The sequence below is a fragment of the Ambystoma mexicanum genome, chromosome 4q, assembly GCF_040938575.1.
Source record: "Ambystoma mexicanum isolate Mex_15411 chromosome 4q, UKY_AmexF1_1, whole genome shotgun sequence".
NCBI classification, from domain to species: domain Eukaryota; kingdom Metazoa; phylum Chordata; class Amphibia; order Caudata; family Ambystomatidae; genus Ambystoma; species Ambystoma mexicanum.
The window spans coordinates 118,519,635-118,543,775 of record NC_090928.1 but is presented as its reverse complement, the minus strand read 5'-3'; the positions used below and the strand labels follow the sequence as shown (position 1 = coordinate 118,543,775).

General features: G+C 42.9%; 1 protein-coding gene across 3 annotated transcripts in view; it reads right to left on the bottom strand.

The window, feature by feature from the left end:
- The window catches only part of LOC138467526 (zinc finger protein 84-like), a 453,354-nt gene that overhangs the window by 254,901 nt on the left and 174,312 nt on the right, over window positions 1-24,141 (bottom strand). The window contains exon 1 of one of the 3 annotated variants that reach the window (XM_069607630.1): window positions 8,706-8,776. The exons of the other annotated variants lie outside the window; for them this stretch is intronic. The gene's annotated coding sequence lies outside the window, so the exon portion shown is untranslated. Of the gene's footprint in view, window positions 1-8,705; window positions 8,777-24,141 lie in introns of those variants that run through there. 3 annotated transcript variants of the gene reach the window in all.

Here is a 24,141-nt window from a genome sequence, read left to right as displayed (position 1 = left end):
CCTCTTCACTTACAAGTCCACATGGGTTTGCCATACACTCAAGCATGTACCCAACAGAAAACATGTAAGCACTGCAGTTATAAGACACTTCACAACCATATATTGAAATGGTATGGCCATACACCTACAATTTTAGGCCCTGCGCACCAACAGTGCAGCATTTCAGAGCTACAGAAACACCCCTAGTATTGAACATCAGTCAGGTGGTTGTGGGGAGAGTCTGCAGTCATGCGTACATGGGCGCAGGCCAACAGCACAGTTATATGTAGTGTACTTACAAGGCACAATATGGTGTGGTAGTGCATCACACTGGCGGCTGTGGGGAGGGGTTGCAATCATGGGTGCATGGCCAAAGGCCATGCCCCCAAAAGTACATTTGTTCGTAGTGTACTTATATGCCACAATGGATGTCATATGGTGTGGTAGGAGTGGCCAGGATGCAGAGTATTTGAACAAAGTAATAAGCACTGCAGTTGTAAGTAACTATGCATTTTAAATACTGTATACCCATACATTCATAATGCTATGGCCACAAACTCACCTCTGTAGCCTGTGGCTACAAACTACTGCATCATATCACAGCTATTGGTACACTTGTACTATGCAACATCTTTAAGGTGGTTGTGGGGCGGGCGTAGCGTTTTGGGAGCATGGTCAAATGCCATGCTCCCAAATCCAAGTTTGTACATAGTACAATGACAAGGCACAATGGTTCTGATATGCTGTGGTGTTTCTAGCCAGGACCCAGACTATTGATTTCTTGCCCAAAGGCCATGCACCCAAGACTGAAGTTATAAGCAGTGGAGTTACAAGTGAATATGGGTGTGGTATAATGTGCTTGTTGTGTGGACGCCCTAGTGTTTTGCCGCATGGCTGCAGACGAGGGTCCGAAAAGTAAATTTATAAGTAGCTAATTTACAAGGACCATGGTTTTGATATGCAGCGATGGTTGTGGCTAGGACCTATACTCCTTGTACCTTGGTCGTAAGGGGTACATGGTAGGTTACACACCGAAGATGCAAGGGCCAGCTTACAGGCACTGCAGCATATTAGTACCATAGATTAGACGTGTAGATTTGCATGTGTAGAAAATTACTGCCAATATACTTACTCCTTACTTTGTTCAGAATCCACATACAATTTTTAAATGGTTATCGTAATTGGTGGAAGTATCCTTTTTTCCATTTCTGTGATAAAAGAAACAGGTATGTTGGTCTTTGCATTTTTTTGAAAATTTACTACATTGCTTAATAGACAGTTTACCTTTTTTTTTACCCTCATATTCAGTTTACAAACCAGTGTCCTGTGCATTGCGCTCAGTTTCTGTGTTTGCTTTTCTAAACCTTGGGTCTGGGGAAAAAAAATCCTTGTCGGATTAAAAAACCTTCCTTTACTATGGTACTTACTACTTCCTTGTTTCCTTTGAGTGTTTCCTTCATCTTTCCGATTAATGTTATGTTTACTGCCTTCCTGCTGGTTTTTACCAACAGTTCAATACCTGTAGGCGTATTCTAACTGTGCATTTGTTCCTACAGCTTTGTGATATTCATTCATTTGTGTCGTCGTTATATCCTGTTTCCTTCATCTTTTCCATTAATGTTATGTTTGTTGCCTTCCTGACGATTTTTAACAACAGTTAGATACCTGTAGGTGTATTCTACCTGTGCGTTTGTTCCCAACGATCTGTGATATTCATTTCTTTGTGTCATTCTTACATCCTCTTGGGTAGTTAGATACCTGTTGGTGTATTCTAACTGTCTGTAGTCTTTCACATAATTTTTTTTAAAATCTTGAAATACACATTATTTCGTAAATTTTGGCTTTAAGAACATTAAGTACACATTTGTAAGATTAGCTGGCAATCACTGCTTCAGAGTAATGGTGCTATCATTACATTCGAACCATCCACAATTCTTTTTAATGTATGCAGTTTAGTGACCTGCATTGGTTGTAGCTCCTGCATGGTAGATTATATCTACTGTTGTAAAGGTTTTCTTTCCAAGTGACACTTGGCCGTGTGTGAATCCAGTCAGTTTGCAGTTGTTTTTTGTGCCATCTGAATTATACGTAGAAGCATAAGTATTATGTAGGCACTATGTGATTGTATCAGTAAGGTGGAGCGATTGTCTGAATTGCAAATAGTACATAATCTGCCATGGTTTGCATTTTGTACAAGTTGCTGAAATGGAATGCTCTCAAATTTGGTATGGAAACATACACAAATCGCTCATTTGGGATTTCTTCCTGAATCACTTTGCTACAGAGAGTGCATGTATGTTTCCACATGTACGAAATCTGGAAGATTTCATTGCAGGTATGCTTTTGTTGTCCAATACTAATAGTATGTACATTAGAAATTCTTGTGGATCTTCTTGTGAGTTCATAGTGAATCTCACCATTCCAGCACAGTCGTCCAATTGTTGCCTTACTCCATGAACACTGTATGCATTGTCAGGATTGCTTGTTGCATTTCTATGCAGCAGTAACATTTGCAAACACAATTGGTCTGTACTATGGAGGTAAATATTGTTAACAATTGGTGGCAATTGAAATAGAATATTCATTGCTACATTTGCATAGCAACTTACCCCACTTTCATTTGCAAATTTGAATGGTCCAGCAAGTTCTGTATCTGAGTGCATTTTTCAGAATTTCTGTTGCTTCTTTGTCGACGTCCCTGGTTTACATTCCCTAGTAGGTTCTTCTATGTTTGCGGTAATTGATGAAACTTTAGCTTCTTTTCTTTTCTTTCTGGAATTTGCTCTTGGATTCTGTTGCATTTCTGTTTCATTTAGTTTTCTTTTACTACGTTTTACTTTATCTGGAACAGGGTATTGTTTCAGATGAGGGGTGTACAGTGAACGCAATCTATTGTATTCTAGAATGCAAGGAATATCAGCTTTGACTTTACTTGCATCAAAGTTCATTAGCAATAGACCATCAAGTGTACGTAAGCGTGATAATGCTACGTAGCTCTTGCCTTCTTTAAAGACTGTGTTTCCTATATCTATCAATGCTTTGTCTAGGGTAAGACCTTGGGATTTATGAATGGTAACTGCATATGCAAGAGTTAGAGACAATTGCTCTCTACGTACAAACATGTCTTTGAAGAGAAGGAATCGAGTAATTGAGCGCCCTATCCTTTTCACTTCTGAAAGTTTATCAAAGCGAATATTGACAAACTGAATGTTGCTATCACGTGGGTATGATTGAAAGCCAGCAACTGTGCCCAGTGCTCCATTAACTAGCCCTTGCTCTACGTCAAGGTTACGTTTAAGCATTACTCTACAATTTATGGATAATTTCAATATTTTTTTCAACCCAGCTGTATTGGAGATTGAATTTTCTAAACTATTTAGTCTTGTTGTGGCTTGCTCACACATGGGTACGGTCATACCATGTACGTCTAGTTTGTCTGTGGCGCTAATTTGAAACAGCTTGCAAGAGTTGGCATTAAGGCCATACAATTGACATTTTTGTGCGCTATTTGTTCCATAACACCAGTTGCACATGCATTGTCGCCATAAAGTGCATATATGTGTCCGGTTTTTCAATACAACTTGTGCTTCTTGCGATAATACACCAACTCTAATACTTTTTAAGATGTTGGCATAAGTGAGATCTGCGGATTGCCGCATGTTCTCAGTTAATTCTCTATATTGGAAATGTTGCCAAAGGTTAACATTACCTATGCTACCAACAGTTTTCCGGCAGAGTTTGTGGCCTAAGGTTTTAAAAATCGGTTCTCCTTTCACTGCTGTCAATTGTAGAAGATCTCCGAAAACGATAATGTGTTTCCCTGCAAAGAGTTCTTTGTTGCTACTTTTAAGTACTTCTTGCAATCTGAGATTAATCAAAGCCAACATTAGGTTGGAGACCATGCTCACTTCATCTATTAGTAGCATTTTCATTTGTTTTAAAACTCTGCGTAATTCCATTGCAGCTTCTGCAGAAAGTTCATAGTAGTCTAATTTATTTTTATGCTGTACTGGAAGCAGTAGTAATCGGTGTAAAGTGACACCACCTATGTTGTAGGGAGCTAGACCTGTGGGAGCCGTAACAACAGCTGACAGTTTGTTGTTTGTCAATTGTTGAAGGAACTTGCTGATGATTTTGATTAAGAATGTTTTCCCTGATCCAGCTTCACCACTGACGTACAGCAGTTTAGGTTTGTAATTTTGGCAGGTACATTCTTTATTTTCGTGTTGTACACCATGTACAATTTGTTTTGTTACGTCTTCAAAAATGGTGCGCTGATCGTTGTTAAGTTTTGCTTGTTGTACCGTTAAGTCTTCTGTATCTTCTTGATACAGATACATGCTATTTTCTACTTCTGCCATAGCTACTTCAGCCTCATTTGCTATTAGTGGTTGTCCTAGTGGTTCTTGACTTCCTGTTACAGAAGGTTGACTACTGTCGGAAGAGTCCTTATATAGTTGGGCCTGAAGTTCTTCTTCCTGTTGCTGCTCATTGTGTAACATTGTTTTGTACTGCGTAAAGTTCATATCAGTGATGGCGCTTTCATTTGCTTTGAAAGCATCTTCATAGCAGTCATAGTTATCTAGTATGTCTTCCTCTTTTCTCCATGGTTTGAAAAGTTGTAACAGAGACATGTAATATAGTTCTTTCTGTTGAGGACTTTTTAATGACAATTTTACATGATTAATGAAGCTTCGTTTGGTTAGTTTCACTAAGCTCCCTTCACAATCGGTCACTCTATATCTATGTTTACTTTCATCGGGTTTTACATTATTTTTGTATGCAAAGTTTTGAGCTATGTGGTATAGACACATGCTTTCCAGAGTGCTACTCTTGTTTGGATAGAATATGTCCAGTAAATTGTTTTTCAGAATGTCTTGGCTGTTGGGATCATTTCTGGCAATTGTTTATATGTCCTCATATGATTTTAGCACTTTTTTTCTAGATTTTGCAGGACCAAGACTGAGCCATACTATGTTGTCTGATTTTCCATACAAAGCAGTACCGGTTAAACAATCTGCTGCTTCATAGGCGCGACATTCTCTATGAGAGAGCATTTTTATGCCTAGGCTGTACAATTTCTGTGATAATGTTTTGTCTGATGCTAGGTCATCCCAGAGGTCTTGAAGCTCTGTTTTTTCTGCTTTTGTTAAGTAGGCTGTAACATATCGTGCAACAGCAGTCGAATTGTCTGCAATAGACTGCACACCTACGTTTGCATTCCATAAGAGGGCAATGATTGCATTGTTCTTAGGTGATGTACCTTTAACACTATGTCGAACTGAAGACAAGAAGTTGTTTACTTCACCTGTTTCTGTAACTGGTCTAGCGAAACCAAAGGGCATTTGGTGTAGTATTTACCTTTGTTTTTGTATTTGCGGCAACAATATTTGCCACATTTGTGTCTTTGAAATTGTCAAATCTGCCCATGCAGCTCACTATGTGTCTGTTCTGAAGGGATTTCACAAGTGACATATTTTTGGATAAACTGCAAAACAGTGCTGTCACTGACGTGACCAAATTTCGGTGCACCTTTGATCCATAACAGCATGAGAATATGTGGTGCTCCTCTCGCTTGATATTCTTTTCTCCAAAAAAAAGTGCTGCACTTCTCCAACGGGAGGAACAGTTTTATTGCAAATAAAGTGTAGCATGGCAATGAAACGATGATGGAAATATCTTAACACATTAACTGGATCTAGAGAGCAAAGTTCTCCAGGTGTTAATATATCTATGTTGTTTTTGTTGCTGTTTGCTATGCGTAGGAACTCGTGTAAATCTTCCCATGCATATTCGGCACAATTTAGCGTAAAAAACCAAGTCGGTTGTCCTAGGTTTCTGATCATACAACACACGTCTCTGTGCGTCGGAACCAGTATTCCTTTGTACCACGCATGTTTGCAAACAAATTTGTTATACTTGATTGTAAAACCTCATCCTTTTCCTGTACTTTTTGTATTAACTGCGTAGCTGACATATTTTGAAAGTGGGTACCAGATTTAAGAATGTGTGCAACTCCGTAACATAGTGTTGCTAATTCACTTTCATAGAGTAGGTGGAATATGTATTCCACATTTGTCTAAATCTGGGATCTTGCGAATACATTCGTAATGAACGGTATTCTGATGCCCCAATCCGAGTGGGTCTATCATTGTATCTTCCACCTTTGCCAGTAGGAAATAGCGGTGGAAAAGCACGTGCTTCTGTACTTTTTTCCCATATTCTCATCGGTGACCCTTTGGTTTGTCGCATTTGGTAAGTTTCTAGTGCATCATCTATGCTTTCATTGGAATGCAATGGATGAATTGTGTAATGGTCCAAAAGAGTGGATACTGTAGCAGGATCCAGAAGTTCGAATTATCCAGTTTCTGATGGCTCTTGAATTATTTCAGTTGTTTCCCTTAAGCTTTCATCAATATTGATTTCCTTTTAGTACTCATTATTGTCTTTTAGATATTGCAATGCTTGTCTAACTTTGTATAAGTCCACTAATTGTTGTCACATTTTTGTTGTCCTTTGTTGGTACTCCATTTACCAAGACTATTAAAGAATGCTCTATTGAACGTTTCACTCCTAGAGTGTGTACATTTTCCGTTAGATCTAATGGCAAATAAACTACTTTGCCAAAAATGACTTTCACCAATTCAGAGGAAGGTAATGTTGCTATTTTTGGACGAAGGCGTATAATTGCTTGAAATGGGTGAACTGTTTGAATTATTATGCTCTCATACAAATTGAGCTGCTGCAGGATTTTTGGTAATGGAAACAATTCCAAATGATTTGTAATAGCATGTGAAGGAGTGTGGTTGTTGTCTAATTTTGTAGTACAGTAACTGCAACATATTAGGCGTTCAGTTAGTTCATATTTGTTTTCTGCGAAAAGGTAGAGAGCTAATTCAAACCATTTAGAATCTTCATTGTCTTCTATTTTGTATGCGATGTCCACATTTTTTGTGTTCCTTTTGTAAAACGTTCTGCGGCAACACACACATACACACACAGTTTGTTACTTCAGCCGATGACCTTTTAAATGTTACTATTTCTTTTCTGTATGTGTGTAGTAGAAGGTTGCTATGTGCAGAATTGTTGCTACTATGTTCTAAAACTGTTGCATTTTCTAAGTGGCTCTCACTTCCAAAATACTTTCTCTGAATAGGGGAAATTTCTTCTTGTAAATATTTGGGTGTACCATGCAGAAGAGTGGTATTTAAGTTGCCTAATTCTGAAGCTTTTTGCATAGTATGTTTTATACACTAGATTTCTTACATTGGAGTGATGTATTGATAATCTTTTGATATTATGGAAGGTGCTTTTGTAAATAGGCCCAGAAATGCAGGCTAATGAATGTCCTTTTCCGCACTGGACAAATATCCATATTTTGTAGCACTTTCATTTTATTTTTCTCTTTACCTTTTACATATTGATTAAGGAACTGACGTAAAGATTTGAACGCTTTGTTTGGAATGGTACACATTGATGTGCACAGCCATTTGTATACTGCACGGTGTGGTTCTGCTGAATCGAGAGGTAATTCTGAGTTTTCAGGGAATACATTTGTAAGCAGTGTTTCTTGTTCCAATCTGGTAGTATTGATTTTCTCATACCCTCGTCCACTGCTGTGGATGGCAATTGTGTTTGTTTGATTTTGTTTGTATGCTTCTTCATTAAAATATGGTTCTGTGGTTGTGTGACTCCATTCACCACCACAAACGTGTAAGAAATTATTTTTGTTCACATTCCATGTATTGCTCAGTTTCTTTTGTAGTTTAGTACTTGGTTTTGTTAGTGCTTTCATCCTATTTAACACTAATATAAACAACTTCCTTTTGAGACGGATTGCACTGTCCACGAGACCTTGTAGGATTAACTTTCTAAGGTAGGTTTTAAGGGGCGAGGATGATTTTGGTCCTCTTCTTAGTAGATTCTGAAGGACTCTGATGAAACATTTTTGATAAAATACTTTTTTACTATACGTTCTTGTTACACTATCATGATTATTAGGAACATTGTTAGCTGTACTGGTACTCATTTTTTTACATTTTTGTGTTTTGTGACACATTTTGATGGAGGAGGTAAAGGTTCGGTAGTTGAGACTTCCTTTGTTTTGCTAACCAACTACATAAGCTGGTTTGTTCCAACATTCTCTACAAACTCTACAACAGGTGGATGCTTACATTGGACACTTATTTTCATTTGCTCTACTTTTGTGTTCCCTTCTACAGAGTTGGTTTTTGGTAGGCATTGTTTGGTATCTGTTGAAAATAAAAAGGTATATTTTGGTCTGTTGTCCAATGTCTGTGTGCTGTGAGGATGTGTGCATGAGTCTGATGGGGAAGGTCTTTGTCATGATGTGTCGATGTGCATTGGACTCGTGCAATGATTTGGTAAGGCTACTTTATTGTTTCTATACTACTACAATGTGCTTCAGATGAGAGTACAAAGTGGCCTACTTGTGACGAAAACCATTATTAATGAACGAAAAGCCATAAACTTGCAACAGCAACTTCTTTTCTAAATCTAACCTTCTAAGGATTACGTATGTTATTTGAGTTCCAAACACACAGGGATTTGTGAGCCATTGTGCCTGTTATTCTTTGTTCAATAAATGGATATTTGTAGGTGGAATGGTTTAGAAATCAATGTTTGGTTTGGCGCCCAAAATAAACAAATAACAAACACAGCCTCTTTGAGGAGTAGTTACAATATAAAGGTAGTACTGTACTTACTTTTTTTTACAAAATAAACAGGTTTCTTTGGGTATGTCGTCTGCAGCGTAGATGCTGTTGATTCTCAGGAGAGTAGTCTTCACTGCGGTGAAAAAAAACTAAATAAATGACTGCGTTTACAGCAGTGATGATACTGCACACATTAATTGTGCTTCTTTCGTCACAGCATTCTACTTTCATATTTCAACCCAGTGCATGTGTGCATTTCACTTCACTCTGTGCAGTCTTTCCCTGGCATTTACAATATGGTACTTGAAAGTACTTCAAAATTGCTAACAATTTTAAGTTTATGGAAAAGTCTTGTTTTTTACACGGTGTACTATGTATAGGCTAGAGGTTTGCAAGCGATATGGCACAGTAGTAGATGGGGAAACATTTTCTACTTGCAAATTAAAAGCACAATGCCGAAAAATCTGGAGACCCTCAGAGGGAGATGTCACCACAGCAATCGGGAGCGCTTACTTTTCTCATACGATTACATTGCAAGTAGCATTACTGTAGCCCGTACACAGTACACAACTCCGACATTTTCACATACAAAATTGATTTGTGCCCTAAATAGGCATGCTTGCAACGTATGTATAGGTTATGCGGAAGACAGTAAGCAGTCGTGCGGTTTGTCAATCATAAATTGGACATCTTGCACTAAAAGGGGGAACGTTTGTATGTATTGCCTGTGCACATTTAGCGCCATTAATTTGTTTAAATTAAATCATAAGGGTTGCACATGTTCTCTGATTACAATATACATACCTGAATTATATACTCATGCATGTGCGCATGCATGGAGCTGTACGTAGAAATTTGCAATACTTGCACAGTAGCTTATGAAGTAGGTGCTTTGCAATGATATGCGACTTCCATTCACAATCATCGACAGAAATTTTGAAGTGCGCAATGTTGATGACGGAGTTAGAATGTTCAATGTGATTGGTGGATGGTTGTGTGACTGCTTAGTTGTGTCCAATGAGGGACTCGACTTGCTATTGCTGTGGAAAGGGTGGAAGGACTGGGTAAGAGTTACGTGCCACACGTAAGCAACGCTTGTCCGCAGGTAGGGCGTGTCACATACAGGTTTCTACAGCAAATCCTGCATGTAAAGGGGACTGTAGGCATCAGCCAATCTGATGTTCACATTACTCTTTTGTGTGGAAAGACGGTGCGTACAGTGAAGATGGCAGAGATGCATAGGGTCAGGGTTTTGGCGATTGGAGACATTTTTGTGCATGGATTACAACACTATGTCGAGAGTAGGCATGTGGCACACCATTTCGATGTCAGAGGAGTAGAGGTGGTGTGGAGCGCTGACACCGATGGCAATGCTGCGGCAATTCTGCAAGTTTGCAGAGACATGCGTACAATGACCACTCATCATGTGGTAATTTTACACCACGGTGCTTCCGATTTGGGATACGTGAGTTCACATACTTTGTTGGCTGATTTGGCACAGTTGGTTGAAGCACTCATGACCATCTTCCCAACAACGAAAGACATTTTTTCTGCTTTGCTGCCTAGAATAAAATGGGACAACAATTCTGTTTTCGGTCCAGACCAAAGTATTGGGAGGTGTATCATAAATCGCGGCATGCGTGCATTCATGATACGAGCTGGTACGTTTTTCTGCAGCCACGATAACGTTGCTTCAAGCAATGCAGATTATTTTGAAGCATATGGTGTTGCGCTATCTTCTTTGGGAAATGCGATGTTCTTTTGGAACGTAAGGCTTGCTTTAGAGAAGGTTCTGTAATGGTTGTAGGAGTAAAGCAAGGACAAATAATACAAAATAATAAATAAAATAACAGATGTCTGTACAGTATCTAGCCAAAAATAAAAAAGGCTCTTTTCAGAACCCATCTTAAAGGGGAAAAAGGGGAATGACACTTTAATGTACCGTTGTCACGCTCTGATCCTATACATGTCCGCGAACATGGCGGTACTTTGCAGCCAGCACGTATCACCAATGGGGATTCAGGGGTGGAGACGCATGCAAATGAGAATGAGCAGAGCTAGGAATTGGTCCATAAAGTTCAGTAGGTGTGTTCTGAACTGCGCACTTTAGTAAGCGTCTTCTCCCTGACAGGACACCACACAGCCATGGCTTTCCATGCTCGAAAACAGATTATCTGGATTTTGGGAGACTCATGTATACATTGGTTGAAGGTGCATGCAGAAAGCTGCAGTTTATCTGCAGATCTCGGATTTCCTCATGTGGAGGTGCACTGGCATGGCGTGCGTGGCATGAGGTGGCTGGACCTGGTACCTCTCTGTGTTACTTTACTGACAGAGCGTCCTCCAGATATACTTATCATTCACTGCGGAGGAAACAGTTTGGGCCATGTCTCTGGAATTTCTTTGCAATTTGCAATGAAGGAAGGACTTGCGAAGCTCATGGACATGTTTCAAAATTGTCACATACTTTTTTCTAGTATTGCACAAAGACAAATATGGCTGTGTTCTTCTGCTTTTGGTCCACAAATGGAGAAAGCGAGACGCAATGTGAATAAGGCGGTTTGTGCCTTTTTAAGAGATGTTGGCATGTCCTCCTTGCACAATGAAAACATTTTGTTTCGCAGCCCTTTCCTTTTCCGCAGAGATGGAGTCCACCTCACATATGCTGGCAATCAGATTTTTCTTCGCAATGTACAAAATGCATTGTGACCTCTTCTGAATTCACACTAACCTATTTGACAATCCGTTTTCTCCAATTCACAGATTTAGACCCACACAACACACCACCGAAAGGCTCTTTTCAGAGCCACCACCTACTCCCAGCGTCCACTTCATTGTGTTTGCTTCGCTTGCACCCTCCCTTTTTCCCCTACGACTGTCCGCAAACTTTTCCACCGCTCTGCGGGGGTTTACGACCGTCACTTCATAGTTCAATCTTTAAACTGAGAAAGGTGGCTCTGAAAAGAGCCTTTGCAGTAATTTTTGTTGTTTTCACGTTTATTTATTGCTTCACAGCACACAACACACTAGGAGAAGAGGCCAAAGGAGGGTAAGGAAGGGACACCAGCCACGGGGATGAGAAAGGCAAGTGAATAAAGAAAGATATAGGGTGAGCTTTATTTAGCTAAGGAGCAGATCTTCTGGTGCTCTGCGACCGTAGCCTCAAAAGCACTTAGAAATCTCTCCCCTCTGCAGAGTAATGCGTCACAATAAATAACACTATTGTCACCTTTGAAAGGTAAGGGTCAACAGCATTGCGAATGGCTTGTGAGGCAGCTGGAGGGAGGCGCTCCCCCACAGGAGTGTCTCTTGTGGTGGGAGGATCGGAAACGGAGGATGCTGTGGAGGAACTCGAGCGACTACGCTCTTCACATGGGACCACCTTGCGAATGTCCGCAGTGTGGAACGAAGAGAGGTGTTGCTTCATGGTTGTCGTACCAAAGCTGTACGAACCAACTCTCCCGCAACTCAGCACCACCTCGCATTGGTTACACTTCACTAGGTTCGCACGTGCTTTTGGTACGTTCCCATAAACGGAAAACAACCGCCACACCCACGACTCCCGGCGAGTGCTCCTACTGCTGAGTTCCTCCACTTCATTCTGTTCCTCTTCTTCTTCTTCCTCGCTCTCTACATCCTCACCCATATATCTCTCTGCAGGCTCTTGGGGAGGTGGTGGTGGTGGCGGGTTTGGGGGTGGTGCAGAGGCTAATGAACCAACAGCAGCCATGGAAACCATACCGATTAGTTTCCTTTTGGTCACTACAGCAGTAAAGGCACTACACCTCAATCTGCTATAGCTAGAAGGAGAATGAAGATGCGCTCAGGGTGTGGCTATTTGTAGGGGTGGAGGGGTGTGCCTCGTGACAGTCTTCATCACTGCAAAGCGGTACAAAAATTTTACACATTAAGTCCTCAGGTCAACTATTGTCTGGGATATGTGAAATTATATTTTTACACTCTACATATTTTGTCTTGTGTCTACAATTTCTTTTGGACTGTTGCGGAAGCACACAAACTGCGCAAATTAGTCCACACGCTCAGCGTGGGTGCGGTCACATGATGACGTCCTGAACACATCCGTGCCAGAAATGATAGTCCGCTGGATAGCAAATGCAGAGTACCAAATGTGTGCATGCGCGCAAGTGTCCTACGGACAGTGTTTGGGTTCTCAAATAATTTCAAAGGGCGACTCAAGTGAGACGGTCAGTTAGGGACAGGCGCGATGTTCGCTGTACTTACGGTTGTACTGCGCATGTGCATACATGATATGTTCACTGTACGGACAGTTCCAGTGTCCTTAGCACAACTCCATTTTGTTTGCCTACGAACTTGCCGGCCACCGCGCCTGTTCTACGGACGGCACCATTTTGGCTGCGCCCGATAAGTACAGGTATACTTGTCCTTCACACACTCCCATTTTGATTATTTACAGCCATCCCGGACATCTGGTGTGTTCTGCGAACATGTTTCATCTCGTTTACAAGCGGTATGGCGAGGTATAATGTTCTTAGGACGCCCCTTTCTGTTTATGTACGCACAACTTCAACAGATGGTGCGGTCAAACTTCAAGTCCATCTTACTTGACATTACTAAGGGTAGGTCTACTGCCTTTACAGCACCCAAATTCCATTCCTTACGGATAGGTCGAACAGGCGCGCTGTTCGCAAACATTTACCTCTTTTTTTAAAAAAAAAAAGAATTCTTTGATGTCCTGGGAGTTTGTCTTTGCAATGCGCGTAGATGGTGCAAGTTATGGTTGCTTAGCTTACCATAATGGGGGAATGAGCAGTGTTTTTTAGTTTCGCGGTGAAGTATAACATTCCTTTAACAACGTTTTTTTACTGAATGTACATATACATATATATGGCAGGGAAAGAAAACAAAGGGACTAAACGTGACGTCGTCGGTGATGTCATCAGTGACATTTGAGATGACATCTTTCATGGTCTGGGTGTTAGTGGTAGCAGTGCACAGGGGCGGTGGCAGGTTTGGGGGCTTAGGTTACCATAACTGTCGAATTTCAGGGGTTTTTCGGTTTTATTTTGAACCAGAAAGGGGAGGTCGAAATTATTTTTTCAGTGAACTGCACAGGTTTTTGGTAGGGCAACTTAACCATAACGTCCCCTCAACAAAGGTTTTTTTGTAGTAATATATGTATGTGGTGAAGAAATAGTGAAAAAGAACAGAGATTTGAAATTGTATTATTTATTTAATTGACTATGTTTATGTAAAACAGATTGAAATAAAAGTTTGAAGTTGCTACGATTGGTGCACGCTCATATTGTATTATTTTTCTGAAAAGCATTCATAAGGTGTAAAAAAAAAAGGTGAGTATGACAGTCAAGTGTGACAAGTCAAAATGGAGGCTATTACTCCACTTATACATTTGTGCAAACAGTTGCTGAAACACGGACACAAGCTTAAGCAGTACAGTGCGGAATGGGTTAAGGGTACGGCAGATAAGATGTTCATGCCATGGGCACAAGGAGGATCAATATCAAAGGCAGTTTTGCAATACATGACAGCATACTTGCATGCAGCGTACACAGCAAGAAAGTTAGAAAAAAGGCTAGCGAGTAAAGAGCTCTGGAAACTGTATTAGGAGGAAAGGGAAGACCGACCTCCTGAAGATTGGATGCTTAACCAGTGCAAAGAGGGGGATGCCTCACCTGAAATAAATGGCGATAGTATGAAGAGTGACGGAGTGTACCCATTAAGAGAGCTTAAGGCGGCAATGGGGTACAGCAATCCGACATGTGAGTCGCCTGCACATAGCTGCTAAGAAAGAACAGAAAAGACTGCAGAAAGGGATGTAATCTCTAAAGTCCTACGAGACAAGGACAGAAGCGACCGACCAAGTATGGCACTAGACATAGGGCAGGAGATAAAGAGATGGAAAGGAGATAAAGAAAGCTGACGAGGTAGTGCTCATACAGAACAAATGGATGGGCTGTCAGATTTTGCTCAAAGTTGATGGAAAGAGCATTGAGGAAGTAAGGCAAAAAGAAGATCAGGACGAGCAAGATAAAAAAGACAGGGAACGAGGAAACGATTGAAAGAAGACAAAGCTAAAAGAAAGAATAGACAAAGGCAACAACAGCTGTATCAAGGTGAGCAGTTGAAAAAGACAGAGCAGAAGACCAAAGAAAGTATGACAATAGGCAGAGAGCAATCGAAGAATGAGAAACTTGAAAGGAAAAGAGGAAGAACAGAAATTAAGAGATAAAAGAAGGCAAAGAGGAAGGGATGAAGAAGTACGTATGGCAAACAAGAGAAGAGAGGTGAAAAAACAAGAAGAGGACAGAGTAAGGGAAGAAGCAAAGAAACTCAAAAGTAGGCAAAGGGCATGCAACATTGATCGCATAGAGAAAGAATTGGAACCTAATCCAGTAGTAGCATGGGAGGACATAGAATAATTATTACCAACACATGAACCAATGCCAGGTCCGTCTAAAACAAATCTAGAAGATGATTTTGACATAAGAAGCATTGGGGCCAAAATCGATGAGGTCTATCATGACTTGACTTTACATGTTATTTATAACGTGCTTAATACCCAGAGGTTTCTAAGTGCAGACCCAGGGTTCAAACCTGTGTTGCTCGCATCGTCTTGCTTCCAAGTCGAGCACGTTGCCGCTGAGCTATCCTCTCGAGATGAGGACCAAAAGTGAATCAAAATGAAAGGGAAAAAATGATCGATTTAAAAGTATGCAATCGGAAGGCAGAGACGAGAGTTTGTACAATCTTGAACATAGAGCTTTGTCTTTGGACAGACTAACTCTGAACACAGACGAGAAAGAAGGAAGTCACAAGTTGGTTACAGGATATGTCAAATGAGGACAGAGAAACCTTCCATAGGGAGGAGGGAACTAATGCATGTGGTCCTGAGGAGTGTTCTACGACAGAGAAGTAAGATGGTCAGATCTGAACCTACCCAAATTACGGATGTCAGAGCCTCTGGGCGGCCCAGTCGACTAAAAGGGTGATCCCATAGTGAGAGGGGGGACTTACCACCTTATGTGAGTAGGCTAAGGTCACAACCAGGAAGAAGATGCGCAGAACCATTGTCCCTGCTATGGACAGGCGATGGGGGATGAATGCGATTTTGGGATCTCACAATTTCCATTGTTAGAGAAAGGAGGGGTCAGACCACAGTTTATACCGTGGCTCCAAATGGATAAGGATAATTTGTGTAAACTCCCTAGTTTATCTTCTGGTGCTGGGAAATGGATACATGAATTAGAGAAAATGACAGGAGGAAACACGTTAGCTATAGGAGACATCAAAGGTCTATCCTTGGTGAGGGAGCTGATGACATTTGGCCAAGAGCCAGATATGCGAGTGTCACTGCAGTGCATCGGGGGGATTCCAGGATCGATATGATCCTAGTGTCGGCTGCATTGATCTCACAAGTAAGGTGGATATAGGGGTCCAATATCTGACAGACCATACGCCAGTAATGATACACATGGACATGGGGGAGGTTAAAATGAATAAAGCAAAGTGATGGTCGCTCAATGAGCTCATTCTGAAAGACATAGCGCTCAGAGCGAAGATATAAGTGACAATCCTCAACTACTTAAAGGAAAATGGTAAGGAAGTGGTAAGGAAGAGATGGACGATTTGGGACGCAGGGGAAAGGCAGTCATACGGGGTGGAATTCATCTTGCAGGCAGCACTATACAAGAGGGAGCGGGCATTACTAACACAAAAACTGGAAAAGGAATTGAGAGAAGCAGAAACTCAGCACAAGCTCAGACGGATACAAAAGTCACTCAGAGCGCTTAAAAAAATTAGAGCGCAATTGGAAGCCCACACAGCAGATAGAGTAGCGCAATCCCTCCTACGTACCAAGCGGTCCTATAATGTCCATGGGGGAAAAGCAAACAAATTCCTAGTGGCCAAGTTACAGAAACAGAAATCCCGCAACTATATGACAATTGTGGGGTAGTCAGGGGGAACTGTGCTTGGGGGGGGGGGGGAGAGAAGATGGAGATAATGATAAAATACCATACAAACCCATTAAAGCAAGAGACATTAAATCCCCAGGCCCAAGAAAGGTATCTATCAGAGCCAATCCTCCCCCAAATAACAGAGAGGAAAATGAGGCACTGGGAGCCGAGATAACGGCACAGGAGGTCAGCAATGCAATAACTGGCCTACCGACAAATAAAACAATAAAACCCCTGGACCAGATGGCTTTGTGGGGGATGGGGGAGCGGGATTCTATAAAACTTTCCGCACACAACTATTGGCGCCATTAGTAAAACTGTTTAATGTTATCAGAGAAGAAGGCATAGTCACCCCAGATATGGGTAGATCCTTGACTCTATTAATACCAAAACCGGGGAGGGACCCATTAGATTGTGCTCATTATAGACCCATAGCATTGTTGAACTGGGGAAGGTCCTCCCTCGAATTATACATGCCGACCAAACTGGATTTATTACGGGTAGAAACACCCAGGATAATGTGAGACAGGCTTTAAACATCATTGAACTAGGCACCCAAACGGGTCAACGCTTCTCTTTGGCAGCGTTAGACGCCAGGAGAGCGTTTGACAGTCTTGATTGGGGGTATCTGAAGTTGGTACTAGACGTTCGGATGTGGGCCGCATCTTAGCAATATTGTATTAGCAAACATCCAGATCCCGTCGATGAACTTCTTGGTCAACAGGCAAAGCTCTGGGCAGATCGAGATAGAGAGAGGCACTAGACAGGGCTGCCCCCTATCCCTGTTAATATTTGCCATGGAAATGGAGCCATTTGCAGCACAAATCAGACAAGATGGAAATATTGAAGGAGTGAAATGCGGGGAAACCAAACATAAAATTGCGCTATATGCAGATGATCTTATGCTTTTCATGTCAAATATCCGGGACACAATGCCGAGGGTAATGCAGAAACTGCAAGAGTTTGCGGGGGTCTCAGGGTTCCACAAACTATGAGAAATCTAAAGCCCTGAATATAACAGAAGAACAAGGAGAGATCTGGGAACTAGAACCGTCACTTCCACTATCCTGGGAAAAGGAATCCCTAGAATACGTGGGTGTCCGCTTAACTGGGAAATGTTGTTATCTATATGAGGTAGATATTAAACGTCTATGGAAGCAACTGCAGGAAGATCTGCGTAGATGGGATAACCAGGAGCTGTCTTGGTTTGCCTGAATAACGGCTGTAAAAATGACCCTAATCCCCCATAAGCTCTGTCGTTAGTTCCCTCCCAGTAAGGATCCCGCCCGAGTCTCTAAAGCTCTGCAATTAGCCATTTCCGCCTTTGTGTGGAAAGGTAAAGGCCCAAAATTCAACTGAAAATTATGACGCGTCCCCCACTGCTCGGAGGCCTAGGATTACCAGACATACAGAGATACATCCGGTGGCACATATAACACCTATGCTATACTTGGCGGCTCAAAACTCCAACCTGGGCTGGGTTCAAATAGAACAGGCGGTTACTACGCTCCCGCTATAAACACTACACACCCTTCCACTGCACAAACGTTACGTAAGGGTAAAACTGTTAGAAGCAACTAGGGTGGCGCTCAATAGTTGATACAATGAGCTAAGAAGGAGGAACATTCAACGTGGGCTGAGCCTGCACTCCCCAATAGCGTACAACTCCAAATTCACCCCGAGACTCCAAGCAAAGTTTTGGGAAGACTGGGTAGCTGCCGAAACTCTGACCCTGGTTGACATGTTCCGGGATGGAGAGCCACTCTCCTTTGAGTAATGCAAACAAAAATTCCATATTGGGGAAAATGAAAGATACAGATATACCCAGTTATGGCATTGGATTACATACCCATCTGTCAAAAGAGCCGCCAACAGACCCCTGAAAGGTCTTGAACTAACTCTACAGGAGGGTTCAACTAGGAGGGGAATCTCAAAGCTCTACAAACTACTGGATAGGGCCCTGCCAAAAGATGTCTTGCAGTACAAAACAAGCTGGGAAAAGGAGCTAGGGGATACTATTACGGTGGTGGAATGGGGGAGGATATGGACAGGAGCCCTTAAAAGCTCTAGATGCACGGCAATTAAAGAATCTGCCTATAAGGTTTGTTATCAATGGTATATTGCCCCCACCAGATTGCATAAAATAAACTCTAAATACTCCCCACTCTGCTGGAGGGAATGTGGGTGAATAGGGGACTTTTACCACATGTGGTGGACTTGCCCTAAGGCAGAGATATTCTGGAAAGAGGTCCTGGGACACAAAGGCAATGACAGGAATCACAATGCCATATGACCCGAAAGTCATCTTGCTGGGGGTGGTAGCTAAAAATAAATATGCGGCAAGGGGACACAAGCCCACGCTAATTACGCGCCTGCTCTCGGCTGCAAGATTCACTCTGGCCCAGGGATGGAAAACGGTGCAGGATCCAATTATTGCGTGGTGGTGGATTAAAATATGTGGAATTTTGGCAATGGAGAAGATCTGCGCGCTGCAAGCTGGTAGATACCTCAAGTTTCTAGCAATTTGGGAATCCTTCCGAAAAATAGTAAAAGATAAAGAACCTCACTACTACACCCAGGATACTTAGAAATGCTGACACCTATTGAAATATCGAATAAGCCTGACCTAGATAGACTAAGATACTCCAGCAGACCTCAACAATAAACAAACTCGGAACTGAATATGTTGGAGGAAAGGTGGTAGGGGGGAGGACGTTGGGTGGGGGATTTTGAAAAGTTAAAACTTACAGAGCAACAACCTTATGGGATTCTAAAGGGGGAGTTAAGTTGAAAGATAACTGTTTGTTCTCTATATGAATCTGCGGAATAAAATAAACCATATTTAAAAAATGTTTTAAAAAATGGCAGCATTGTCCGAAAACTCACAATAAGTTTAGCTCATAGTAGAAATTAGGCGAATCAATGAGGGCTCGACAACCTTGAAGAGAAATGTTACTGGGTTAATGCATATATTTAAAAAAAAACATTCTAAAATTGTACAGCAGGCCGACAGGATTAAGGACAATTAAAAGAAAAATGAACGCTTTGTAGGATAATTATGTGACTCTAAGCAAGGAACTAGCTAATACTCGGAGAGAGATTAAACTCTTGACTGAGAAGCATGGAGGAGCAGGAAAATAGGGCGAGGTGCAATAATCTAGGCTTCATTGATTGCCATAAGGAAAAGAAGGCCAAGATACCATTATGTTCCTTAGAACATTCCTTTATGAAGCACTCAAAATGGAGACATCTGAAAACATAACAATTGAACGTGCACACAGGGCTCCTGGTCCAAAACCTGGAATATCCAAGTGGCCAAGAAGATGTACTTCTTTTTTTTCAAACTCCATGCTCTTATGCAAGACACTTTTAACTCCCATCTGGTAATCCTCATCCACCATCAGCTCACACTCACATCTTGTTACAGCAGACATATCAAAGAATCCATAGAAACAATGGGCAATAAGGAATGGATCTCATTCTAAGAAACAGAGAGGCCCTTTAAATTCTGCTAATAAATCCAAACACCAAAATTCAAAAGCGCTAAATAGTCTGATAAGCCCAGATGAGAAGTATCCTAGATCAATACACAATCAGCAAATTTTATCCTCCAATACCATATATTACACGGCCCATGGTAGCAGCCGTGTAGTTCTGGTTAACTTGCTAAACTCATAGGAAGAGCACTTTTTTGGTGGATTATAACTTCGCTCCCCCTGGACGAATCCTCACCAAACTTTGCAAAAAATGTATATGGCCAGCTCTGAATGTTTTTGCCAAGTTGGGCGAGGTTTCGTCCGGGGAGGAGGGGGCAGTTGTAGGGGGCTCGCAATTTCTTTTTTTCTTCATAGGCTGAATGGGGGAAAAACCTTGTGCATGGCTACAGGCCGAACGGTTGGACGGATTTTCACCAAATTTGCGGCAGCAGCGGGGGCTTAGATCAGAAAGCGCGATTTTGTGTGTTTGGTGGAAAACCAACCAGTATTTTTGTTGCAAAGAACTGAAATGCACGACCCAAGAAATCTGTGATATCTGGATCCGCTCTGCAGACCCATTTCCGAAGTGTCATTGGCTTGCGGTACGGTGTGCTGTCGGAGGAGATTGGACGCGGCCCGTGGTTGGCTGGAGGGAAGCGTGCTGTGTATCAAAGCTTTTGGGGAAAGCCGCCATGGTGTATCAGAGGACAGTGCGGTGGCAGGAAAATGTACCGTATGCAATGTGTTGGCAGCAATAAGGGAGGCAATGGGTGGGGCAGTGAGAAGTGGTTCATGTGACATATGTACATAGGTGGAAGAAGACAGAGGAGTGCCTGCAATATTTGTGCGTATTGCGCCAATTTGCGGGTACCTAGACAGGCGAGTACTTTGTGTGGTGATTGGACGCAGCTATCGTAACGGCCCTATAGCTTCTGCCGCGACCTGTTTGCGGCCACCTCTTTTCGTGGTGAGTGGTGGCAGGTCAATTCCAGAAGGGCAGTGAATTGCACATGGCATAGGTTGGGTGGGAGCGCGGGTGGCTGTGCGCTGCGGATGGAATGCAGTAGTTGGGCACATGGTGGCATGAATGGGTGAATGAAGTTGTGGTGGGTCTGTGGAAGGATTAAACTATTGGGTGCATGGCCAAAGACCATAGGCCATAGGCTGTGGGGCATGCACTCAAGAGCGTAGGGCTTCAACATTCCCACCGCAGGAATGCATGTTTGACTCTGCATCCGGTAGAGGCTTGTGCTTGCTTGCATAGTGTGGTGTGTGCAGATTGGTTGCAGTAGGGCCAGTGTTGCAAACAGAATGTGGGTAGGTTGGTAGTGACACAGTACCTTGTGAATGGAAGTGGGTACGCCCATAGTATGTGAATGAAAATGCCCATGGGTGCAGTAGAGGGTGTTTTGTTTGTACATTTTGTTAACTGTTGCAATCAATTTGTTATGGTAACTGTTGCAATTTGTTGCTGCATAACTCCATGGCGGTGCGCAGGTTAGGTAGGAGTGCTGGTGGCGGTGGTGTGTATGTGGATTGTCGAAGTTGGTGACATGCATGGTGGCATTACGCTGCTGTGGGTGTGTTCAAGGCCTAGATGTAACGCTCACCTGGTTCCCACGGGGGCGCTGGTCTAGTCTGGATTGCTGTGGCCTCTTCTAGCGTGATGCGCAGGACCCGGAACACCGATTGGACAGGACCTCCAAATCGTGCTTGCCTGGCCCGTAGGAATATCCTTCTGCAGATGAGAAAGGGGATTAACAGTCTGCAGAATAGTGTGCTAGCTCCCCCCTTTCCCCCTTCGTTCCTCTCTAACTTCCTCCAAACCCCGGTTTAAGCTCACCTTATGGTTTGGAACGATGAACTCTCCATCCTGCTTCTGGTGCAGGGGCGCACGTTCGTCCAGTTACTTCACTGGTTTTCAGAATGGCGCTGGCAAAATCCACTTTACTTTCCTGAGCGATGCGCTGTAAGTATGAAAGTTCAAAGTTCAAGTGAGGCCCCGTTTATGTTGTCTTTCTAACCTGTGATCTGTCCTTTATTTCAGGTGCAGAATGAAGGCGATGCGTCGAGGGGTTAAACTGCCGAGGTGAGTAGTGATGAGGGCGATCCCTCTAAATGTCCTTATCATTCCCCAGAAATGTCTCTTGTCCTTTCCCCATAGGGGCCGGGGTACGGTACCTGCCAACGGGGCAGCGCCGACCCTGAAATGTGGAAGAAAAGTGGCTTTTAATCAGGCTTTCCTTCTGTGTTCCTTCTGCTCACCTTTTGTTTCTTCCTCTCTCCCCTAGGTGCAGAGATGTGGCATCCGATGCTGACAGCCGCGATGGAGCCGGGAGATGTCTCGAGGACAGGTGAGTGAAGCGTGGCGCTGCAGCGAGCAACGCAATGCTTTTAAATGGAAGTCTTTCTTCAGGGATGCTGGCGAGAAGATTCCGGATGCAGGTAAGAAGTTTGAAATAGTCCTTGGTTTTCACCTTTCTCTTCTCTACCTTCCTTGCAGGTCTTCCAGGTTCGAGGCGGGCGTGGCTGGAGTCCAGGAGCAGGAGCAGACACGGTGAGCGTTAAGCTGCAGGAAGCAGAACAACGCGAAGCATGAGCTGCTATCTGGGCGTGGCTTAAATAGCCTCCAAAGAAGTCCCAGGTATGTATCATTCCCCAACTAGGTATGTATCCTTCCCTGGCCACGCCCGAGTGAAAAAATAGTCCCTTTCAGGTCTCAGCATGGTCTGCATCAGCTAAGTGCACAAAACACCTCCCTTTATGAGCCTGGCGCCTAGGGCGCCAGGACTGATGTCCAACATGAGCCTGGCGCCAAAGGCGCCAGGACTGAGTCCAAAGAGCCCCTATAAGGGGCCGCTGGGCTTTTACCCGAGGGCATGATGCCTGCTTCCGGGGGTGCTGGGCCTGGCCTGGTGCTGCGGGGGTAGGCATCATGACAGCACTGCCCCCCAAGGCCCCTCCCAAGGTCATTCCTTCTGGAGGTTTCGGTTTGTTTGGGAAATTCCGATGGAACCTTTTTACCAGCTGAGGTGCATGTACGTGATCACTGGGTTCCCAAGACCTTTCCTGAGGCCCGTACCCTTTCCAATCAATTAGATAGAAAAGTTTTGATTTTGAGATCTTAGAATCCAAAATGTTCTTCACCTCGAATTCAGGCTCCCCATCTATCTGAATCGGTTCTGGTGGCTTTGTTAATCTGGTTCCTGGGTGCACTGGTTTCAAAAGTGACACATGAAAAACGGGGTGAATCCGCATGTTAGCTGGTAGACCGAGCTTGATTGCCACTGGGTTGATTATAGCTTTGATCGAGTAAGGGCCTAAATACCTTGGATTAAAAGTTCGAGGCCCCTTGAGTGACATGTGTTTGGTAGCCAACCATACTTGATCCCCTATTTGGTATGGAGGCGCCTCTCTTTGATGTAGATCCGCATTCTTTTTGTATTTCCTTTTAGCATGTTGCAAATGTGCAGTTGCATCCTTGAAGGCTTGAGTAATCGTAGAATGCAAATGGTCCACTGCGGGCATTTCAAGGCTCAGAGGTGAGTCCAAGTCTGAAGTACGAGGGTGATGTCCATATAGGGTATAAAAGGGGCTCTGACCAGTTCCAGAGTGTATCGAGTTATTGTATGCATATTCAGCCACCCATAAAATGTTCTTCCAATTACCCTCCGATTGGTGCAACATACATCGTAGATATTGTTCAAGGGTCTGGTTCGTTCTCTCCGTCTGACCATCGGTCTGTGAGTGGTGGCTGGTCGAGAGTCTTACGTCGATTTGTGCCAGTTGACAACACTTTTTCCAAAAATGAGAAATAAACTGGCTTCCCCGATCGGAGACTAGTATGGATGGGAATCCATGCAAACGGATGATATTTTCGAGGAATTCCTTGGCAAGAACAAAGGCTGAAGGTAATCCTTTCAACGGAATAAAGTGGGCCATTTTGGAAAATAAATCCACCACGACCAGAATTGTATTGTAACCATTACAAGAGGGCAGGTCCGTGATAAAATCTAGTGACAGGATGTGCCAAGGTGCTGGTGGAATGTCTAAGGG